The sequence below is a fragment of the Pogonomyrmex barbatus genome, unplaced genomic scaffold (genome assembly GCF_055798465.1).
Source record: "Pogonomyrmex barbatus isolate J1 unplaced genomic scaffold, ASM5579846v1 scaffold2, whole genome shotgun sequence".
NCBI lineage: Eukaryota > Metazoa > Arthropoda > Insecta > Hymenoptera > Formicidae > Pogonomyrmex > Pogonomyrmex barbatus.
Genome location: NW_028297116.1, coordinates 23,764,384 through 23,776,106, shown reverse-complemented (window position 1 = coordinate 23,776,106; position 11,723 = coordinate 23,764,384). Strand labels below are relative to the sequence as shown.

At 32.1% G+C, this 11,723-nt stretch overlaps 1 long non-coding RNA gene and 1 pseudogene across 2 annotated transcripts; one reads left to right on the top strand and one right to left on the bottom strand.

The window, feature by feature from the left end:
- The first annotated feature begins 4,223 nt into the window (after nt 1-4,223).
- On the top strand, nt 4,224-10,039 carry LOC105431322 (uncharacterized; annotated as a pseudogene). The gene is made up of 6 exons (XR_016139148.1): nt 4,224-5,500; nt 5,951-6,087; nt 6,167-6,471; nt 7,758-7,948; nt 8,027-8,310; nt 8,609-10,039. The product of XR_016139148.1 is annotated as an uncharacterized LOC105431322 (transcript).
- A 139-nt stretch (nt 10,040-10,178) lies between these two features.
- LOC148936792 (uncharacterized) lies at nt 10,179-11,346 on the bottom strand. The gene is made up of 2 exons (XR_016139149.1): nt 10,742-11,346; nt 10,179-10,681 (listed from the first exon to the last, which is right to left on the bottom strand). It is a non-coding gene; the product is annotated as an uncharacterized LOC148936792 (long non-coding RNA).
- Between the last annotated feature and the right edge of the window lie 377 nt (nt 11,347-11,723).

Below are 11,723 nucleotides of genomic sequence, written 5' to 3'. Positions count from 1 at the left end.
TCGAATACAAAACATCAATATTTGTTTGTTAATATATATTTATTGCTTATTTTTTATAAATGTATATATATATATATATTATATATATATACATATGAAGGCGATTTAAAAAGTCCATGTAAAGTCAGAAAGATAACATCACTGATATGTATCGAGGTTATATTCAGTTAGTAGCATCTTTTGGAAGAATACACACTAAGTTTTAGCCAGATTGATCTATTTCTCTGTATTTGGCATTTATCTGAAAGGGAGCGTTCCAGATGCGCACATTTTCAATCGGAAACCATTCACATCAGCCGATGCCTAGGAATTTTCTAGTGAGCCATCTATCAAAAATTTTTTTATTTAATCGACCAATCAGCAATGTCCGATTGGACATCTGAAACGAGGAAGTCGAGTGATTTCTAAAAATGAATGAAAGAAAATTTCATGTGTTGATCAAGCATTACTTTATGAAAGGCAAATCACCTCAGACAACTAAAAAGAAGCTTGATAAATATTATGATGAATCTGCATCTTCGATTAAAACAGTTTATAAATGATTTCAAACATTTCGGAGTGGCCAGTGAGCACAAGTGACGCTGAACGTTCTGGACGCCCTCTTGAGGCTACTACTCCAGAAATCATTGATAAAATCCATGATATGGTAATAGATGATAGAAGAATTAAGGTGTGTGAGATCGCTAGTGCCATAGGCATCTCGAGTGAACGGGTAAATAATATTTTGCATCAACATTTGGGTATGAAAAAATTATCTGCAAGATGGATGCCGCGATTGCTCACAATTGACCAAAAACGAAATCGTGTGAAGTGTTCCAAGGAATGTTTGCAGCTGTTCTAACGAAATCCACAGGACTTTAGGCGTTGTTTCGTCATTGGACGAAACATGGATACATCACTACATGCTTGAGACCAAAGAAGAGTCCAAACAATGGATTGCCAGCGAGGAATCTGCATCAAAGAAGGCGAAGACTATTCCTTCGGCCGGGAAGATTATGGTGACTGTCTTTTGGGATTCGCAAAGAATAATATTCATCGACTATATGGAAAAGGGTAAAACTATTACTGTGAATATTATTCATCGTTACTGGACCGTTTGAAAATCGAACTACAAGAAAAACGTCCACGATTGAATCACAAGAAAATCCTTTTCCATCACAACAACGCACCAGCTCACTCCTCCGGAATTGTGGCCGCAAAATTGATGGAATTACGGTTCCAACTCGTTCCACATCCCTCCGCTATTCTTCAAATTTGGCTCCCTCGGACTACTTATTCCTCAATGCGAAGAAATGGCTAGTGGGAAGAAGATTTCATTCAAACGAGGAAGTGATTGCGGAAACGAATGCTTATTTTGCATAGTTGGATCAATCATATTATTCGGAAGGGACCAACAAACTGGAGCAGCGTTGGACGAAGTGTATAAAGTCTAAAAAGAGACTACATTAAAAAATAAAAAAGGTTTATTCCGAAAAATTAAGTAGTTTTCATTTAGGCACGGACTTTTCAAACCACTCTCGTATATATATATATATATATATATATATATATATATAGAGTTTTAAAAATGTATATAAAGTGATACTTTATATATATCATTAAGGTTTGCGACATAAGATAGTATTGTGCGTTACCAAAGATAAAGAAGTCATCAAACGTTGTCTTAATTATAAGTTATCCATTCTGCTAAGAACTAAAATAAAAATAAAATCTGAATATAATATTCTATTGTTGTCGATATGTTTACAATCGATATATTAAAGCTTAAAGCCTATTCAAATAAATTTATATTTGTATAGATGCTATACACATATACGAAAAGTCAACCACGCGTGTAGAATCTTATATTTTTATAGGATCGATTTTTTATTTCAAGAATCGATTCACTGGATTAATCGAAGCTGTAAGATCGATCTAAAAAATCGAGACTCGAATACAAAAGAATCGATTCTTCGAAAAAAAAGAACAAGAAGCTTAAGTGCAATAAATATAAACAACACGAATCGCCTATTTATAGAAAACCATTTATTATTAGTCTCAAAACATTTATTATTCAAAATAATTATAACTATCACATTTTTCCAAAAACTCACATTTTTAAAAAGAAAATTATTCTTCTATAATTTTATTATTTAAAAAACGAGTGTATTGTGTGTCATGTATATAAAATAAAACAACATTAGAAACTATATATAAAACAAATTTAAGTATGCAGCAAGATCATGCCATGCATGATTCATTAAATATTGTAATTCTTATTTTATTCTTTTTTTTATTATTTTACAGAATTACCATAAAAAATAATAACTTCGATATAGAATCACATATCATTTATTATATATCGTTTATTTTAAAACTCTTTCCACAAATTAATCTAAAAGTTTTATCTAATTATCTAATGTTTTTTCACTTTTCTTATATACATTTTTTTTTTATTGCATTTTATATGTTTGACTATGAAGTCTTTCATTCTTTATTCTTCATCAACATTTATTGTTTTCGATCATATTATTATATTAATCTGCCATATGCTTCGAATGCGCAATACATATTTCCGGACATCTTAAGAGAAAGAAGTATCAAAAAGTATGTTCTTTCTGTTTAACTTTCCGCGGACACTGTTTCTTATGCAGAAACTATAGCAATTGCCAGTCCATATCTATAAGGTCTATGATAGTCCTACACGGAACATGAGATCCATTAAAGATTCACATAACCTCCATGGCCTTCATGCGACATCTATCTCAATGGTGAAAGTCAGATAAATCTCTAATGGAGATTATACTATCTCCATTATGGAGCTCTAATAAAGTTCCATACCAAACTTCCATTAGACGTCTTATGAAGGTTGTATGGCTGAATTACAGATGTTTCATAAAACTTTCATGAATCATATACAAAGCTTAATTGGAGGAGGTTTTAGATCCTTTGTAGATTACTTTATGATAAAAATTGGGAATATATACTTATAAATAAATTAAAAATTTATTGCATATATCTTATTTATTCGATTCATTTGATTGTATATAAATGATTATACTAAACACAAGAAAATATATATTGTCGAATAAGAGAAATAATATTTAATACGATCAATAAATATGTAAATGAGTAAATAGAATATATACGTAAATTTATAAACACTACTCACATGAAACATGATATTAAAAATCCATATAACATATAATCTTCACACCTTTATACAGTGATTCAGAACAACCGTTTGTCCTTAAAAGAGCATATTTCTGATTTTATTCTAAGACAATTCTAAGACAATTTTTCCTTAACCAAAATTTTATCCGAAGCTTAGTTTTTAAATTATAAGCAGAAATAGTTTACTAATTATGGGCTGAGTATAGAAGGTAGGCAAGGACGGTGCCAACTCACCGTCCGACGCGGGTGATTACGCGAGGCGCATGCTCTGATCAGCTTTGTTACGAGACACAAACACATATGCACATTCGCGTTCACATGCAGGCATGCACACATACGCACGCACACGTACACGTATGCACACACTTACCTTGTAAAAATTCGATGTCTTCGTACCTTGCAAAAAACGGACAGATAATTTTATTTGCCGTGATAGCAACTCTTTTCCATGCGACGAATCCACACCGAATAAATCAAAGTTTTTTTTTCTTGAATTATATCAATACTCACGCACTTGATTGATTTATAAAAATCCAAATCTATTCATCACTATTAACCGCTACCGATTAATTATTTGGCGACTGAGAATTACTCGAATTAAACAGCACATTACATACAATTAGAGAAATTAGAAATTTTCTTTTTCTTATAAATTGTATCATTATCAACATGTTTACTGACGCACTCGATCGATAAAATAAGGCCTTTACGAATGAATCGGTTCATCAGTAATAATCACTATCAGTTAATCATTCGGCGAATGAGAATACTTAATAAAAAAAAACACATTATGCATAATCTTCTAATAATCGAAGAATTATTGAGCAAAATATCAATCGTCTCATCCTATTTATACGATCTCCGTGGGAGACCATGTCTCCCTCCGCGCCACCCCCCCCCTCCGCGCATAGGAGATCGCGGATTGAGAACCACAAACCATCATGTCCCCCTCCGCGCTACCCCGCATGAATAGGAGGGATTTGCGAGTCTCAATCCGCAATCTCCTATTGGTCTTCTGGTCTCCCACGGAGATCATATAAATAGGATGAGACGATCGATACTTCGCTCAATAATCCTTCGATTATTAGAAAAATTGTTCTTATCAAGACAAGGGAACATTTACGAATGAAGAATATTATTAATAAGAATATACGATGCTGATGGCATTTGGCGAGTGCCATGGGCAATATCATGCTGCTGCAACGATACGCCAAATTGTACCAAACCGAGCAAGATATCCATCGGCTTCTGTTATACTTTGAGCTGCTCAAAGGCTATACGAAACTGACAGTGTCCTTCCAAACAAACATGACACTGGGAGAGATCGCGAGGCAAAAAATTTGCGGAATATGAGACAGTTGTATATGCTTTCGAGCAAAATCCGAAAACGAATATTCGGATCATTACTCGAGAACACGATTTATCGCGATATATGCAACTATACACGATATATGCAACTATACAAAGGATATTGCAAGAAGAAAAATTGCACGCATTTTACTACACACGCGTGCAACATTTACGATCTGAAGATTATTTTCTAAGAAGAACATTCTGCGAAAATTTTTTAAGAAACATCAAACGAAATCCCAGATTTGCTTCTCATGTGATATTCAGTGATTTCAGTGATGAATCACACTATTCACACAAGAAGGAATTTTACATACAACATAACTTGCTACAATCTATGGATTGCTTATTATTGTCAAACAGAACTTCTCATCGAGTAACGTGTGTCGTGTATGTAACGCATTTTTATCAAATTATTTCCAAACCAGCCGATTAATCGGTAATAATTAAATGTAATTTAGTGCTTTGTAATTTATTATTCGTGAATTTTTCGATTTATTGATCACGTGCGTAAATCCGTAAAAGTGTTGATATATGTTTATAAATAATTGATTATTGCAATTATGCATATTGTGTTTTTTTTCATCAAGTATTCTCATTCGTCGAATGATTAACTGATAGTGATTATTACTGATAAACCGATTCATTCGTAAAGGCCTTATTTTATCGATCGAGTGCGTCAGTAAACGTGTTAATAATGTGATACAATTTATAAGAAAAAGAAAATTTCTAATTTCTCTAATTGTATGTAATGTGCTATTTAATTCGAGTAATTCTCAGTCGCAAAATAATTAATCGGTAGCGATTAATAGTGATGGACCGATAGATTTGGATTTTTATAAATCAATCGAGTGCGTGAGTATTGATATAATTCAAGAAAGAAAAACTTTGATTTATTCGGTGTGGATTCGTCACATGGAAAAGAGTTGCTATCACGGCAAGTGAAATTATCTGTCCGTTTTTTTTGCAAGGTACGAAGACATCGAATTTTTACAAGGTAAGTGTGTGCATACGTGTACGTGTGCGTGCGTATGTGTGTATGCCTGCGTGCGAGCGCGAATGTACATGTGTGTTTGTGTCTCGTAGCAAAACAGCTGATCGCAGCATGCGCCCCACGTAATCACTTGCGTCGGTGCCTATCTTCTATATTCAGCCCATAATTGATAAACTATTTCTGCTTATAATTTAAAAACTAAGCTTCGGATAAAATTTTGGTTAAAAAGGAAAAATTAGAATAAAATCAGGAATACGCTCCTTTAAGGACAAACGATTGTTCTGAATTACCCTATATATAAAATTATATAATTATCTACAAAAATTGCACACGCTATCAGAACATTGATATTGAGATTATTTGAATCTTATGACAATGTGATAACATTTACTGATCGGAGATCTGTCATATTTTTACATAAAAATTCTAAATTTAATTATACTATTGTTCCAGTATCTGATTTCAGCCGATTACAGAGGTGAAGCGAGCTCGATCGTGTATACAAAGATGGGTGACCCTCGAAAAAATTATGTGACGTTACCGACATTTACAATATAAAAAAGGATTTCATTAGTTCCATTGCACGTTATGTATGTATGTGCGCTTCGTTCCTTCAAAGAAATATTTTTGTTCAGCATAAAAAATTTTTTTTATTAACTTTTTTTGTAGAGATCTTCTGGATTCATGACTGTCTAATAGAAGTTACAAACTTTCATGGTGGACCTCTAATAGACATCTATTAGAGGTTTTTGTTCTGCGTGGGTCGTCACTATCAAGACTCCATGAACTCTCTATTAGCAATTCACCTAACATCTAACAGACGTCTATGGAACAGACATCTAATAGAGGTCTCATAGACTTCCACAAATCGGAATTGTGAATTTCTTGTGGACGTCTACTGGAAGTCTAATGGCCGTCTAATGAATATCCATGACCGACGTCTAATGGATGTCCACTGAAGGATTTTGTTCTATGTAGGTAAATATTAAATTTGATAGAAAGTCGTATTAAAGTAGATTAGAAAATCGGACGCTAATAATTAATAATATTATACATAAATATATAAATATACATATCGTTTTTAAATTTATACTTAATGTCTTACAAATGCTTAAAATTTTTTTGAAGTTATTTTTTTTATTACAAAGATTTTATATTATATTAAAATTTGATTTATGTTGTGGCGATTATATCGTCATGACTCTCACGACATTTTTTCGGCAATATTTGGATTTCGCCGAATTATCTATTCTCAGAGAACATTATTCTCGCATTAAATATATGCAAATATGAAGATGTTATATATCCGATATCAACAGAACAGATTTATTTTCTATATTTTCTTGTAATAATTTCGTTTTGTATTGTTTGGAACTAGACATATATTCCATGATCGTTATTTTCAAATTTTTGTAATACCGAATTTTTGCGGGTTGAAAACATAATTCGAAACGTTTAACGATTAAGACAATAGACAAGAGACAAACAAGTAAATAAGACAATAATAGCAAATAAGATATTTATTTAAGAATAATCTCGAAGGAGAAAAGTATAGGGAAGAGAGTTGATACGGACATGTACAGACGTAGTCCATAGTTCTTAAATCACGAATAAAAGACACTTTGATAAATCGGATTTTTGCATAATATTCGATCTTTCCGCCTCCGTTTGGCATTCCATATAGTATATATTACTCAAAATGTATATGAAGGAAATAATCAGAGGAAGAAAAAATAGAAATGGCAAACAATAAAGAAATAACAATTATAAAAATAGATAGCGTAGGAAATATTCTCGTAAATGAAAATGGATACGTTACATGTATCTCAGAAGGTATTAAAATTGTCCATCTAAATTTAGTATTTACATAACTAAGAGTTTTACATAACTAAGAGTACGTCAAGGGCTTACTACAAATGCTTTGAAGCATTTTTTGATTGGTGCATTAGTAAAATTCTTTGTTTTGATTGGACAATCAAACGCTTCGAAGCATTTGTAGTGTTACATTGACTGTAGCCTAAGTAATATTTAAACAGTAACTATATGAAAATAAGAATTTCTCTTAAGATCTAAAAGACCTTAATATTTACATTTCAATATATATAGCATCAAGTAGCATAAAAGTCATACTTTATTAAAGTAATTAATAAGTAATTTGTAATAAGTAATTTGTTTTCATTAGAAGACAAATCTAATATTTTCATATAGATAATATTGGACGTCATTGCTTTCTTGTACTAAATCATTTTCTATTCCTTAGCTGCACGCTTACACTCGTCTTGCACTAGTTCAGTTCTAGTGTAGCCCTAGTGCGGGAATAAAAAACAAAGTCCTAGAATAAGCCTTCAATATATTAAACTATAGAAAACGGCTCAGCGAAGAAAAGGACGGGCATACTAAAGTTGGAATTTTTATCTCTTTTCTACAGTGTACTTATTGGTTAACCTTATGGTAGGAGAATAACATTAACTAATCCAAGAATCTCTTGACAAAAAGAGCAATACCAATTCGCACGTTGTCTTTTTTTAGTAAATGAGACATCTCCACTCCTCGAAGGCTCACTCCAATATACTATGAGAGCTCAATGAGTGGGAAAGACTGACATTTCAGTAGAACCAACATGACTTCTGTTTGTCGAATATAAACATATATGTATTCTTCAGAGGTTATATTTGTTTATATTACTGAAGTTACACTTATAGTTGATTAAAAAAATGGATTTTGAAATTTTATTGAATCATCAATTAAACATATCAAATATAATTAATCATTGCACTTTAGCAATTATGCACATATAATATTCTGGCAGAACATATTCGAGCATGGCTCGAGCCTCCGAATAAGAAGGGAGGGTGTGCGTCACGGCGGACTATGAAAAGTCATGAAAACTCGTAATTATTTTGCGAAAAAATATCATCTCAGCCAGGAATTGAACCTGGATCTCTTGTTTACCGGGCAGGCATCTTATTCTTTCGACTACCGAGTCATGTGATAATATTTATCGCAAATAACGTGTTTAGAATAACACGTCAACAATACAATGATACACATATATACGTATATTATAATATATATATATATACATGTATTTTCTCGAATCTTCACGACCGGTACTAAAAATACAAGAAAACAAAATGAAAGTGTTACTTGTGATACTTAAAGATCTGAAGAAAATAAATTGATCAAAAAGAAAATTTTGGATGAAAACTCGCAACTTCCACAAACATTGGTGGAAAATAATGGTACCTAACTATTTTTTAAACGAGGATTGGCTTGAATGTTTTAGAATGAAACGTATAACGTTTCAATTCATTTGTGATGAACTTGCGATCAGAACTTTGTCTTGCCACTCCATTTCTAATTTCTAGAGAACCATTGAGTGTTGAACTGAAAGTAGCTATAACATATTATTTGGCAAGTTCCCAGATAGCCAAGTATGATATAGCATATCGAGCGAACTAATGCATTGCATGTGTTGCTATATATTTGCTATATATTTGCTGATATCGAAATAGGACATGTAACGATTACAATAATATACCTACTTATGAATGCAATCAGTTGACGAAATTTTAAGAGCAAACAGTCAGCAATAGTAGTATGTTATGTTATCAGCAATATATCAACAACAGGTCACCAACAAACGATTAATCGTATTTCATCTTAAGCATCATGATAAAAACATGATGGCAACAAAACATATATAATGATTTCCATCCGTTGTCACATATATGTCTTCAAACATAAAGATTTTTAATTGTAATTCAATGCTAACAAAGTGTTGATAATATGAAATGTCACACGTTTACGGCAACTTTTTAGCAAAAAGACATATAGTTTTCGAGATTTATATACAAGTTAAATATTCATTTCTAATTATACTTACAAATATACATATACTATCCTAAGTACCTGATGTATATACATTGCAACTTTATTAATTATATTACACATAATATAGTAAAATAAAATAAGAAAATAGAAATATGAATAAAAATTAATAACATTCCCTGATTAATTAATATAATTTTGATTAAATAGTAATATAGTTATATTAGAAGCGTTTTCGAAACAGTTTGTTATCTTGAAATCTGTTTAAAAATTTCTTCTGATATAATTTTATTGTCATTTTGTTAAAAAATGCGATATTTCTGGACACGCGTTGTTGTTTCAAAAATAATAAGTTTATACATTCTTGATTACTTCTTGAACATTGTCGGTGTTATTTCGAAATATTTACAATGCACTCTGGTAAAAATTATGAACAGAATCGAACAGAAATGGATATGATTTTTATCAGCTAAACTGTAAGCTGTTGATTTTATCTGTACAGACAGCTAACAGAAACCGATAGAAGTCTTGTCTACCTTGGTGGAAATAAATCACTAAAAACAACAATGAAATCGTTGAATTCATCAGACTTGTGAAAAAATACTGAAATACTTATATAAAAAAATGTGACAATATAAGTTTATTAAAATATGTCTATTAGAAATATAATATGTATTTATTATATTTTGATATATAAGTGATAGGTAAAAAGTCTAGAAAAATGAAAATATTTGGAAATGTATTATTTTGATATCACAAATAAATGTATTCAGTATATTGGTATACTATAAAAAATTATATATATATATATATATATAATACTGTGATCAAATATAAATATAAAATGAGATTTTTGTTATAGAGTGAAAAATCTTTATTTATTCTTCAAAATCAAATTCGTCGCCTTCAAAATAATCCCCTCCCGATGCAATACACTTATGCCAACGTTTTTTCCAATCCTTGAAACACTCTGAAAACTCTTCTTCGGAATGGCCTTCAATACCTTCTTCGTTTCGGCTTGTATCTCCTCAATCGATTTAAAACGGTGTCCCCGGAGCGGTCTTTTGAGTTTATTGAATAGTCAGAAGTCACACGGTGCTAAATCAGGCAAATACGGTGGTTGTGGAACGATATGGGTCGAATTTTGGCGAAATGATCACGAAGAATCAGTGCAGTGTGAGATGGCGCATTATCGTGGTGCAAAAACCATGAGTTGTCTGCTCATAAATTTCTTGAGGCGAATAGCTTCACGCAAACGATGTATAACACTCAAATAATATTCCTTGTTGACAGTTTGGCCCGACGGAAGGAATTCATAATGCACTACACCACAATAATTGAAGAAAACAAAACCTGTTAACAAAACCTTGATTTTTGAGTGACTTTGGCGCGATCTTTTTGGTTTTGCCTCACCTTTTGCACGATATTCGCTCGATTGGTCGGTCATTTCCGGTACGCATAGATCCAAGTCTCATCTCCAGTTATCATGCGTTTCATCTTGTCCTGGTAGTCAGAAATTATTGTTTCACACACTTCAACGCGACGCTGTTTTTCCAAAAAATTGAATGTTTTCGGAACCAAACGAGATTTGACTCTTCTCAAGCACAAATGGTCTTTCAAAATGGTCTGGACTGATCCAAATGAAATATTTACAGTATCGGCAAGTTCTCTAATTGTCAATCGACGATTTTAGAGCACCAAATCCTTGATTTGCTTCACGTGTTGTTCATCAGTTGATGTTTTTGGTCGTCTTTGATGTGGTTCATTTTTCTACACTTTCTCGACCATCTTTCAACATTTTATACCAGTCAAATACTTTTGGTCTTGATAGAGCCTGGTCACCAAAAGCTTTCTGCAACATTCTGAACGTTTCAGTAGCAGAAATTTCATTCCGCAAACAAAATAAAATACAATTTCTTTGCCCAACAGAATCACACATCGTAAAAATCGAAAAAAATACTTTTGGATATTCACAAAAACGAGCGTTCACTATTAAACAAATGAAGAGAATGACATGAAATTTCACACAGATGTCAAAGACAGTACTACCAACTTAATCAAAAAAATATTTGTCAGAATCGATGAACCCGCGCAGTTTAAATTTAAAAATCTCGTTTATATTTGATCACAGTAGTATATGTAGTATATATATATATATATATATATATATATATATATATATATATATAGTGTACTCCAAATGCGGGAGTTTTGGGACATCCTATATATATATATATATACAGGATGTCCCAAAACTCCCGCATTTGGAGTACACTACGTGATTCTCTATGCTAAAAGAAACAACTTTTTCCTTTAGCAAAATTGCGTGCGACGAGTAATTTTTACAGTGGATCAGATTAAAAGTGACGAATGAGCGCGCGTATGTGCGTAGCGG